Genomic DNA, 9,760 nt, shown 5'->3' with positions numbered 1-9,760 from the left:
ATCCTCGAGGCGCTTCTCCCCGACGCGGGTGCCGGGGTACCCCGCCGCTTCGTCGTCGCCGGCGACCCCCTCCGCGGCTCGCTCCTCGACGCGGGAGCCGCGGTGCCCGGCCACGGCCTCCTCCTCGCCATGGCAACACGAGAGGGGCGGGGCCCCCACCAAGTCGGCGGCGCCAACCTCCTCGTCGCCCCGGACGGGCCCCGCGGTGGTCATCCCGGTTTCTCCATCCCGCTCGACGCCGGCCGCGGCCGCCTCTCCAACGCGGTCCTCTTCCGGCGAAGCGTCCACCCCGCCGCGCCAGGCGGCGCCGCGGTCGTGCTCCTAACGCCAGAAGCAGCTCAGGTGTTGGGCCGCATCCTGGCGTCCCAACGGCCTCGCCGCCGGCTCAATGGACGGCCGCAACGACCCCCCTCGGGCGCGGACCCAGTTGCCTTGGCCCGCGAGCGAATGATTGTGCGCGTCTTGGACGGCGTGCACGGCCACCTGATCGCGACCACCGACGATCAGAGGCTCGCGCGTGCCTTGCTCGCCGCCTGTGATCGCGTTGATCCCGACACCCTCCTCGTGGCCCTGGAGGTGGAGGTCCTCGGCCGCGGCATCTCCACCGCCGCCGGCCGAGGCCAGCTCGGCGCCTCGCGTGGTACCCCCCGCTTACGGCAGCTCGTCGGGGCCACCTCCTGGGGCCTCCTCCTCTGCCGCGGCGCCCCATTCTCCATCTCCGGATGATACTGCGCATGCTCTTTTAGCAGAGGTCAGTCAACCATGCGCCTCACTTCTTTAGGGTGCGTTTAGTTCGCGAAAAAGTTTGTGTTTCGACAGTGTAGCACATTTTGTTATTATTTGATAAATAATGTCCAATCATGGACTAATTAGACTTAAAAGATTCATCTCGTGCTAATCAGTTAAACTGTGTAATTATTTATTTTTTTCAATTGCATTTAATGTTCTATGCATATGCTCAAAAATTCGATGTAACGGGTACTGTTGAAATTTTTTTGAGAACTGAACAGGGTTGGATTGTGAACCGCGACTGCTGCACTTACTTAATGCTTGCTTGCTGCATTTACTTAATGATTGCTGAACTATACTCCTCTGTCCTTAGATGTATCGCATTCTAAGATTTAAAATTTGTACTCAAATTGTTCTGAAATGTAGCGCATTCTAAGATAATTTGTACTTAAATGTAAGGCACCCTGTAATCTTTGGAAAAAAAAACTGGTCAACCTTACTTATTTTCCGCACTTGACATGATGGCGCCAAATTATGTTAGGGTCACTAGCTAGTCCTGTACTACTTTGGCCTTGTTTATATCAACGTGTAAAGTTTTTGAAATGAAATTTTTGCACATTTGAAGTATTAAGCATAGACTAATAACAAAACTAATTATAGAACTCATCTGTAAACTACGAGATGAATTTATTAAGACTAATTAATATGTCATTAGCACATGTTCATAGTAGCTTTACTACAGCAATTTATTATCTAATCATGATCTAATTAGACTCATTAGATTCGCTTCGTAATTTACAAGCAAACTATGCAACTAGTTTTTTTATTTTGTCTAGATTTAATACTCTGCATGTGTTGCAAGATAATTTTAGAATTTTGAATTTTGCATCTAAACAAGGCCTTTGTCACGAAAATCAATTGATGTTGGCTGATGGGAGTAAAAGAATGAATGCTAATCTCCTTGTTTCTTGTGTTTCTTGTGCTGGAGCTGAATAATAGTGCACTAGAGGGGTACTTATGTCTTTTCTCTATTTCTATAATCTGTTTGAAAAATCCCAAGATACCCTACATTTTAGGATGGAGGAAGTAGATTACTTCTCATACGAATTATAGGCATAAAACTAATTGTTTAATTACTGCTAAAACTTTATTTCAGTTAAAGAAATTCAATAGAAGAAGCATTGTGATAAGAAGGATACAGAATAGAAGACAAAGACGAACACACAATAGAGGCAACATTCAAATGAGCAAATTCAAAAGCCTGCTGGATAATTTTGTCTTCTTCGCTTTGCCACTAGTTCTAATTTTCTACCCAACCAAAGTACAAAGCATAGATATATCAGATAGCACCCAAATGTACGGAAGGCTGAAGATCAATAGTGGCACTAACACAAACCCTTCTCCAAGTCTTGAAGAAAAAGTTGTGGTCGCACTGTTCGCCATATGTGCCAGTGTTTGGATCGTTGGACTGCTATTGGCAACATTTGGTAAGGGAAGGCGATGTGTCAGTGTAGTTTCTACACTGACCTACCTCAGTGTGGCTTCAATTGTCGCCTTTGTCATTTTCGCCCTATCCAAGACAATGCCAGAAGAAACCTTCTACACAATACTTTTTGCAACCCATTTTGTTCTAATGATCAGTGCTATCACTTGCGTGTGGGCAAAGTATGTGAAGGACCCAAGAATCTCTCTTCCTAGTCTGCAGGTACAAAAAAAATTAGATGGCTAATTATAACATTATGTATTTCACAATTTGTATATATAACATCAACTGCTATTAATATGCAGGGTCTGCTTCAAATTCTTGGGGCCAGATGGCGTTACACACCACCCAGCAACACCCAACAGCATGACCAATTGAAGGAGCCATTGCTTGACATAGTATGATATGTTTGCAGAGTTTACCAAGTGACAAATGCATGAAAAGCTCGTATGTTCTGCTCGCCTGCGCACAAAAGGATCTTGCACAGCAGCCGAGGCCAATTCTATAGCTTCTTCCAGCAACTCTAAAGATCCTGAGAAGCAGGGAGAGGAGGAAGAGTGATGATGATGTGCGGGAAGATGTTGCTCGGTTTCCCTCTTGAGGTTTTGGTGGTGACAGTTTGTTCTCGATCTAATTTCTGTTATCCTCTGTACTTATCTACCCTAGAAACCCGGGGTATGCCCCTTTGAGACTGTCTTGCTTGAAGCAAGTAATGTGGTCCGCTGTTGCAGGATTAGACTTTCTAAATAAGAAAGTAACTGCCCCATGTTCACTAGTGCCATATCTATGCCATATAGGTGATATGTAGCAGCCTGTGATTGGTTTCTAACATACAACTGAAACATGCTATTTAAATAATACCAGATCAAACATGAAAAAATATTAGTTGGCTTCTAGAATCACATTTTGACAATTTATATGTGAAGGATTTGAATATTGCAGGTAAAATTCAGGATGTAGCTTTTCCTTTGTTTCATAATAATATGGAACTTCTACCAGATGACATGAGCTAGTTGTCATACACTAATTTATCAAAAACTACTTGTCCCATTTGAATGCAAACTGCACATACATAATTGAAGTTTGGTAACATATATGTGCACTGCATAGAAAAGAGAAGAAATGGACCATCTTGCCTTGTACTAAACAGAAATGGAATTGCCTGGACAAAAATGGGAGAAAAGCTCCAAGAGGTCATAAAGGAAAGCAGGGTTTTACCTCACACACCGGCAAAGTATCATAACAGCATCCAGGTATAAGATTGTATTTCCCACACTAACAACAATAGAAATGTTGGCCGAAGTCACTTTATTGCTTCCAAAGTAAACATTATTGATATGAGAAACACTGTCATTGCTTCCAAGGGCATATGCAGCAAACCACCTGGCGAACAAACAACAGGAAACAGGTCGAGCGTATGTCATAGCTTGTGAAAGTGTCATATCATGGAATTTCTAGTTTAAGTTTGTCAGATGATACTAGTTCCTGGCAGCTTTGAAAGCACAGGCATAATGTTGTCTTAACAAAGAAAGAAAAAGAACTTCTACTGCAATAGATTTTCTGCTAATATATTGCTTAACAAAGAAAGAAAAAAAAACTTCTACTGCAATAGATTTGTTCTTAATTGTATACAGCAGCACATGATGGATACTTTCTAAATTTCAAACTGCAACATTCTAGTCAATGTGTGGTCATCTCTTGTTTTTCTTGGTAGCTGTAAACCCACTTGGGAGTCATGAATCCTCTACAAGGAAACAAAGTTCTTAGTTCAGAAAGAGAGAACATGCTTAACTAAACTGAGTTTAAATAGAATCTATTGGAATCTCCACTGTGTGTATCTGTTTGCTTTGTGATTACGCGCTACATTACATATTGCTATTAGTTTCACTTTACACCACCCTAGGAATCGTAAGTTTTCACTTCACCCCAGCCCTCTCACTGAATTTTTGTTCATATCCATCTGGCCGTACACACACGACGCCATCCACACTAGTTGTGATGGATATTCATTGTAATAAGTGGCTGCACGAAATTAGTGCGAGTAAGGAAGAAGACAAACCCACCTGCAGGGCGTGCTTCCTGCAGAGGTGTGTGCATGGTAAGGATGGCATGAGATGAATTCATGAATCGGATTACAGAACTTTGCAGCTCGTATATAAAGTTCTCAACATCTATGATTTCTATGCATCTATTGTCATAATTAGCACGTTAACATACAAGAAATTCGCCAAATTTTAATGCTGAGGCAGGCTAAGGGTGGTGTGATCTGGTGCAAAGTCACAGAGTTGAAAGCTAGAATGCTAGAAAGTATGACTTACTAGGTGAGAGGAAAGCTAGAAATCTGGAAGGAAACAGGATGGCAGGAAGGCACCACACCTGCACCCACTGTCCTATACCCCTACCAATTGCTCCTTCATTGAGCCTTTGGTCCCTTACTGCTAGTTCCCTCATCGCCTATTACCAGCAAAAAGCTAGCCTTTTCCTCAACCATAAAACCAAATCTGTGCATCAATCCTGTTGAGCACCCCACCAACATCAGCAAAATCCTGCCTTCCAGTGTTTGATCAGTGGATATTGTCCCTGCAACCCCTCAGACGTGGTCCTGAATCCTGATACTGTGTGGGGGACATTCAGTTGCCACTTCCTGCATTCAAGCCAAATCTGCGGATTCACCTACTTCTGTGAAATTGGGAGGGAGGTTTCACTTAATGAGATCCAGCCATGTTAATGGCCACAAACCAAGATTGTTCCTCAATGGTGGTTTGTTCCTTTTTCTAGGACTCCAGGAGTTCCCAAGAAACCGTAGCATTCCTTGATTTCAAGGATCTGTATGGCATGAGAATTAATATATTCACCAACCACAACAAGATGCCAACACTCCTTTTGCTAGCTATGATCAAGGAGGAAGCCCGGGCTTTGGCACTGGGTGAGCAAACACCTAACATCTTTTTAATTGAGAGCGTAATTTTGTTAGATTTCCTCTATCTTTTATCCTTTCGCAACCCCATCCGGATTTTGTACCTTCATACTCCTTTTTAATACAATAGGTAGGCAGGTAGCTGTCTTGCCCATTCATTTCTTTATTGGGATGCCTTACTAGGTGAAGTCTGCGATTTCCTCAACTTTTTAGAGCTACATGGAGAGCCTAAACATATCAAAATACTATATCTCCAGCATTTCACAGAAGTAGGGCACACACACATGACAGATAGCACCAAATATTTGGAATCAGCATGAGATACACTAAGCCACTAACCGAAACTATAATTTACAGAGTGGAAACTATGGAGTGCCTAGGAAAGTAGAGCAAACAATCGCATTAGTTCGAGTAAAATGAACATCACACAGTGCTTCAAAACATATTATTGTGGACAATTTTGCATCTTTTTCTACAGTAGTACTAACAAATAGATGTGCAATTAAGCAAATAACCAACAATGCGCACAGTTCATATTTAGAGGAGAATAAAGGTGAGTGAGATGAAGCCTAGTTTACCTAGACCAAAGATTCTCGGATGGTGGCCTGGGTGGCTGTCAAATAATTGGAGAGGTCACCCCAAGAAATCCACACGTCGGCACCTGGCATGGCACTCAACGGCCCCATCCCTGGCGCATCTGTTGCCTGGAAGACACTAGCATGGCGTGGGGGGAGGAGGGCAGCGCGGCGACGGTTGTGATCCGTGGGCACACGCTGTGGGAAGGGCGATGGCGGAAGGCCGGCAGGCGGCGGCGGGGTTTTTTTTTTTTTTGATCAGAGCGGCGGCGGCGGGGTTGGGGGTAGCCGAGGTTGGGGAGAGTGGAGATCAATCCTCGCCGTTCAGGGACACTTGGGTTGTGAATACCATCGGCGATGGCTCCACCACGCCCAGCTGGGCCACAGCCCACAACACGTTTTTGGGCCCTGCAACTTTTTTTTTTTTGAGTTCAGCCCTTTTGTGTTCTCCTTATCCAGCCGATTATGTTTTTCTGTGTAGATATTTCTTTTAGGCTCAATTTCCGCTGTGTTTATGGTTGTGTTTGGTTGAGCCGTGACTTTTGGAAAAATAGTTGTAGGCTGTGGCTGTGCAAAAAACTGCTATGAAGTATGAGCTTCGAGAAAGTCAAATGTCGTTTGGTTGGGCAGCTGTGTCTTCGGAAAAAAAAGTGGCTAAACGACCCTCTCATCTCTCTCCCTCTCTCACTAATGAGCAGGCCCCGCCCTCTCAGCGCGAAAAGGAGCGGCAGCCGGGCCTCGCACCAAAGGTGAGCTCGCCCCATAGCGGCGCCCGCCCTCCCACGGTGGAGCCCACACCGGCGGCAGAGCTTGCGCAGGAGGCGAAGTCCGCACAGAAGGCGGAGTGGCGGCAGCGGACCTCACAAAGGAGGAGCTCGTGCGCGCAACGGCATGTCCTTCTCCCATCTCCTCGTCACCGCATCTTTTCGCATCTCCTCGCCGCCTCCTTCTCCCACCTTCGCTTCTCCTCTGTCTCCTCCCAGCGCTCCCTGTGGGGCTGAGGCCGCGTGCCCGCACCGAGGCCTGAGGCCGGCCACGCAGCCGCCGGACTGGGCCGCCACTGCAGGGAGATGGCCACGGAGAGACGAGACGGTCGCGGGACTGCGGTGGCTCGCTCCGAAGGAGGTCGCACTCTTTGGCGGTGGCTCGGGCCGGCGGAGCTCGCACCCTCCAGAGAGGGGTGGCCGGCCAGGAGGCGCGCCACCGCCGGCCAGGAGGAGCACCCACTCACCTGTTCTCATGGATGGAGGGGAATCGGAAGAAAAAGATCTAATCGGTAGCACATAATCAGTGGCAGTGGGTAATTTACATGAAATTGTTAATCCCACGGCCGGCGAAAGCAGGGCTGTGAAAACTAAACTAGTGAATAGCTGCTTTGGCAGAAAGCTCCGATCTCGCCTTGGCCCGTTTGGTTGGCTTATTTATTTTTGCCCGCAGCCACAACCCCTTACAGCCACACCAAACGGGCCCTATATATGGCTCGTGCTACAAATTCCATTTCCAACATCTCAAGGAAATTAATTATAAGTTTCAGCCTGTCAGCTGTGTTAGTTTGCTAGATTCGGCTATTTCGGCCCACTAAAGCCGTATTTTTTTCCACAGCGGGGTAATTCAACAAAAAATAAAGCCATGTGAGTTCAAACCCCAAACCTACTGCATAGAGAAAGAGTGCACTACCAACGGTGAATATTGTAATTTTCTCGTTTAACATGAAGATATCAATGTTAATCATGAATAACTATGCGCTTTGTATAAATTTATTAAGATAATTTATTCCCCTTCTCAACAAAAATCAAAATAGAAATTATATTAAATTTGAAGTAGGAAAATATTTTGTAGGGGCGGGTCACTCCCTCACCCGCCCCAAAATTTGGTCAAGAGGTGGGTGAGGGGTGAACCACCCCTACAAATGGCAGGTCATCCCCTCACCCGCCTCTAAAAGTGATTTCAAACTTATTCAGAAAATTTGTAGGGGTGGGTTAGCAGAATACTCAAGAGTATCTGGGTACTCGATCGGATGACCGAGCATATGTCTGGAGTATCTGGGTATTTGATCGGATGTTCGAACATGTGTCCGAAGTATCTGGGTATTTTCTATGAATTAAATCAATTTTTAGAATAACTTGTGAAATCTTTTGTTGGGGAGGGTGGGTCCCCCGCCCCTACAAACTTATTTTTAGGTACGGTTGCGCCCCCACCCGCCCCTATAAATAATTTTCTAACTTCTTCCAAAAAATTATTTAAGTCGAGAAAAATAGCAAAACACTTAGAAAAAAGTGAAATTTTTACCATAGGCTTATTTTGATCTATAGAACAAGAAAACATATCAAAATTATATTTCAGTGTATATAATAATTATGAGTGTGCGTAAAGCACAAAGTAAGTCTTGAGTTGTATAAGAGAGTAGAGTGAGATACATTATGGTTTCACATTTTTAATTATTACATACGTCGAAATATAGAGTTGATATTATTTTAAATTTCTATATTTCATAATTGGCATATGATAAAAAATTCATCTTTCTTGGATATGTTCTGATATATGTTTTTATTTAAATAAAATTTTAGTTTTTTTAGAAAATCATTATTAGGGGCAGGTGAGGGAGTGACCCGCCCCTACAAATGGCATTTTTGGGGCGGGTCATCCCCCCATCTACCCCTACAAATAATTTTCCAACTTCTTCCAAAAATCTATTTAAATTGAGAAAAATAGCAAAACACTTCAAAAAGGTAAAATTTTTTATCATAGACCTATTTTGATTTATAGAACAAGTAAAAACATCAAAATTATATTTCAGTGTATATAATAATTATGAGTATGTGATGCAAAAAGTAAGTTTTGAGTTGTATAAGAGAGTAGAGTGAGATACATTATAGTTTCACACTCTTAATCATTACATATGTTGAAATATAGAGTTGATATTATTTTAAATTTCTACATGTCACAATAGGCTTATGATAAAAAAATTCATCTGGTTTTGGATATGTTCTGATATATGTTTTTATTTAAACAAAATTTTAGAATTTTATAAAAATTATTTTTAGGGGGGGATGAGGGGGTCATCCGCATCCACGGCGCATAACGACGCGGGGGCGATGCGCGTGGGGGCCGGGGGCATGCAGCGCAGCAGGCGGCGGGGCACGGCGGCAGACGGGGTGCCAATGCGGCACACGGCTCAGCATAACGGATGCAGGCTGCGGCGAGCTGGGCCGAGTGGCGGCGAGCACGGAGGTCTATGGCGCGCGCGGCAGTCTGCCATGCACGCGGCGGGCGACGGCGCGCGCGGACACAGATGCGGGCCGCGCACGCGAGCGGCAGGCACGGCAGGCACACAGATCTACGGCGGGCGACGCCGAGCACGACGGGCACGGAGTTCTACGGCGCGCAGGCGGTGGCGCGCGCAGATGCGGACACAGGCTGCAGCGCGCGCGGTAGGCACGACGGTCACGGAGGTCTACGGCGTGCGCGGCGGTCTGCAGCGCGCGGCGGCGGGCACGGCGGTCAGCGACGAACACTGAGGGGTGGCGTTGCGCGCGGACACGGGTGTGGTGCGAGTGGCGGTGCGCGGCGGGCGGCGTGCAGTCATACCCCTCCATGCATGTATACTGCACGTGGAGCCAACTTTTTTTCTGTTCGAACTATCACCGCCGGTTCTAAATCCGCCAGTGATACCCCTCCATCACCATCGAGTTAAATCGAATATCATAAAACCGGTAGTGATAGCCGTTTTAAACCAGCGGTGATGGGACGCAGGAGCAGTGACTGCTGGTTCAAACCGACAGACTAGCACGATAATATTTGGCATCTTATTAGTATTCTCTCTGGTGTTGCCTCATGCATGTATACTGAATTTCTTATACTTCCCGTGGAGCATACGAAAAAGAAACAAACACGGTCTGCAATGATCGAACGCAAAAGCAGTTACACGATCCGAGTTCTTTTTACCTACAATAGACCTAGCATACCCGTGGAAATTAGCTAGAGATATCGCGTGGTGCATACTAGCTAATTGCACGTGTGCAGCTGCAGGATCGATCGAAGTCGGATCGGAGCACC

The 9,760-nt window shown here is 45.6% G+C and overlaps 1 long non-coding RNA gene across 1 annotated transcript; it reads right to left on the bottom strand.

Moving 5' to 3' along the window:
- Nucleotides 1-1,947: 1,947 nt before the first annotated feature.
- Nucleotides 1,948-5,962, bottom strand: LOC120645063. Its single transcript, XR_005664106.1, has 3 exons — nucleotides 5,708-5,962; nucleotides 3,431-3,595; nucleotides 1,948-2,428 (listed from the first exon to the last, which is right to left on the bottom strand). It is a non-coding gene; the product is annotated as an uncharacterized LOC120645063 (long non-coding RNA).
- Nucleotides 5,963-9,760: the final 3,798 nt, after the last annotated feature.

This window comes from Panicum virgatum, chromosome 8K (assembly GCF_016808335.1).
Source record: "Panicum virgatum strain AP13 chromosome 8K, P.virgatum_v5, whole genome shotgun sequence".
NCBI classification, from domain to species: domain Eukaryota; kingdom Viridiplantae; phylum Streptophyta; class Magnoliopsida; order Poales; family Poaceae; genus Panicum; species Panicum virgatum.
The sequence above is the reverse complement of the archived record's forward strand: the minus strand, read 5'-3'. Positions and strand labels throughout refer to the sequence as shown.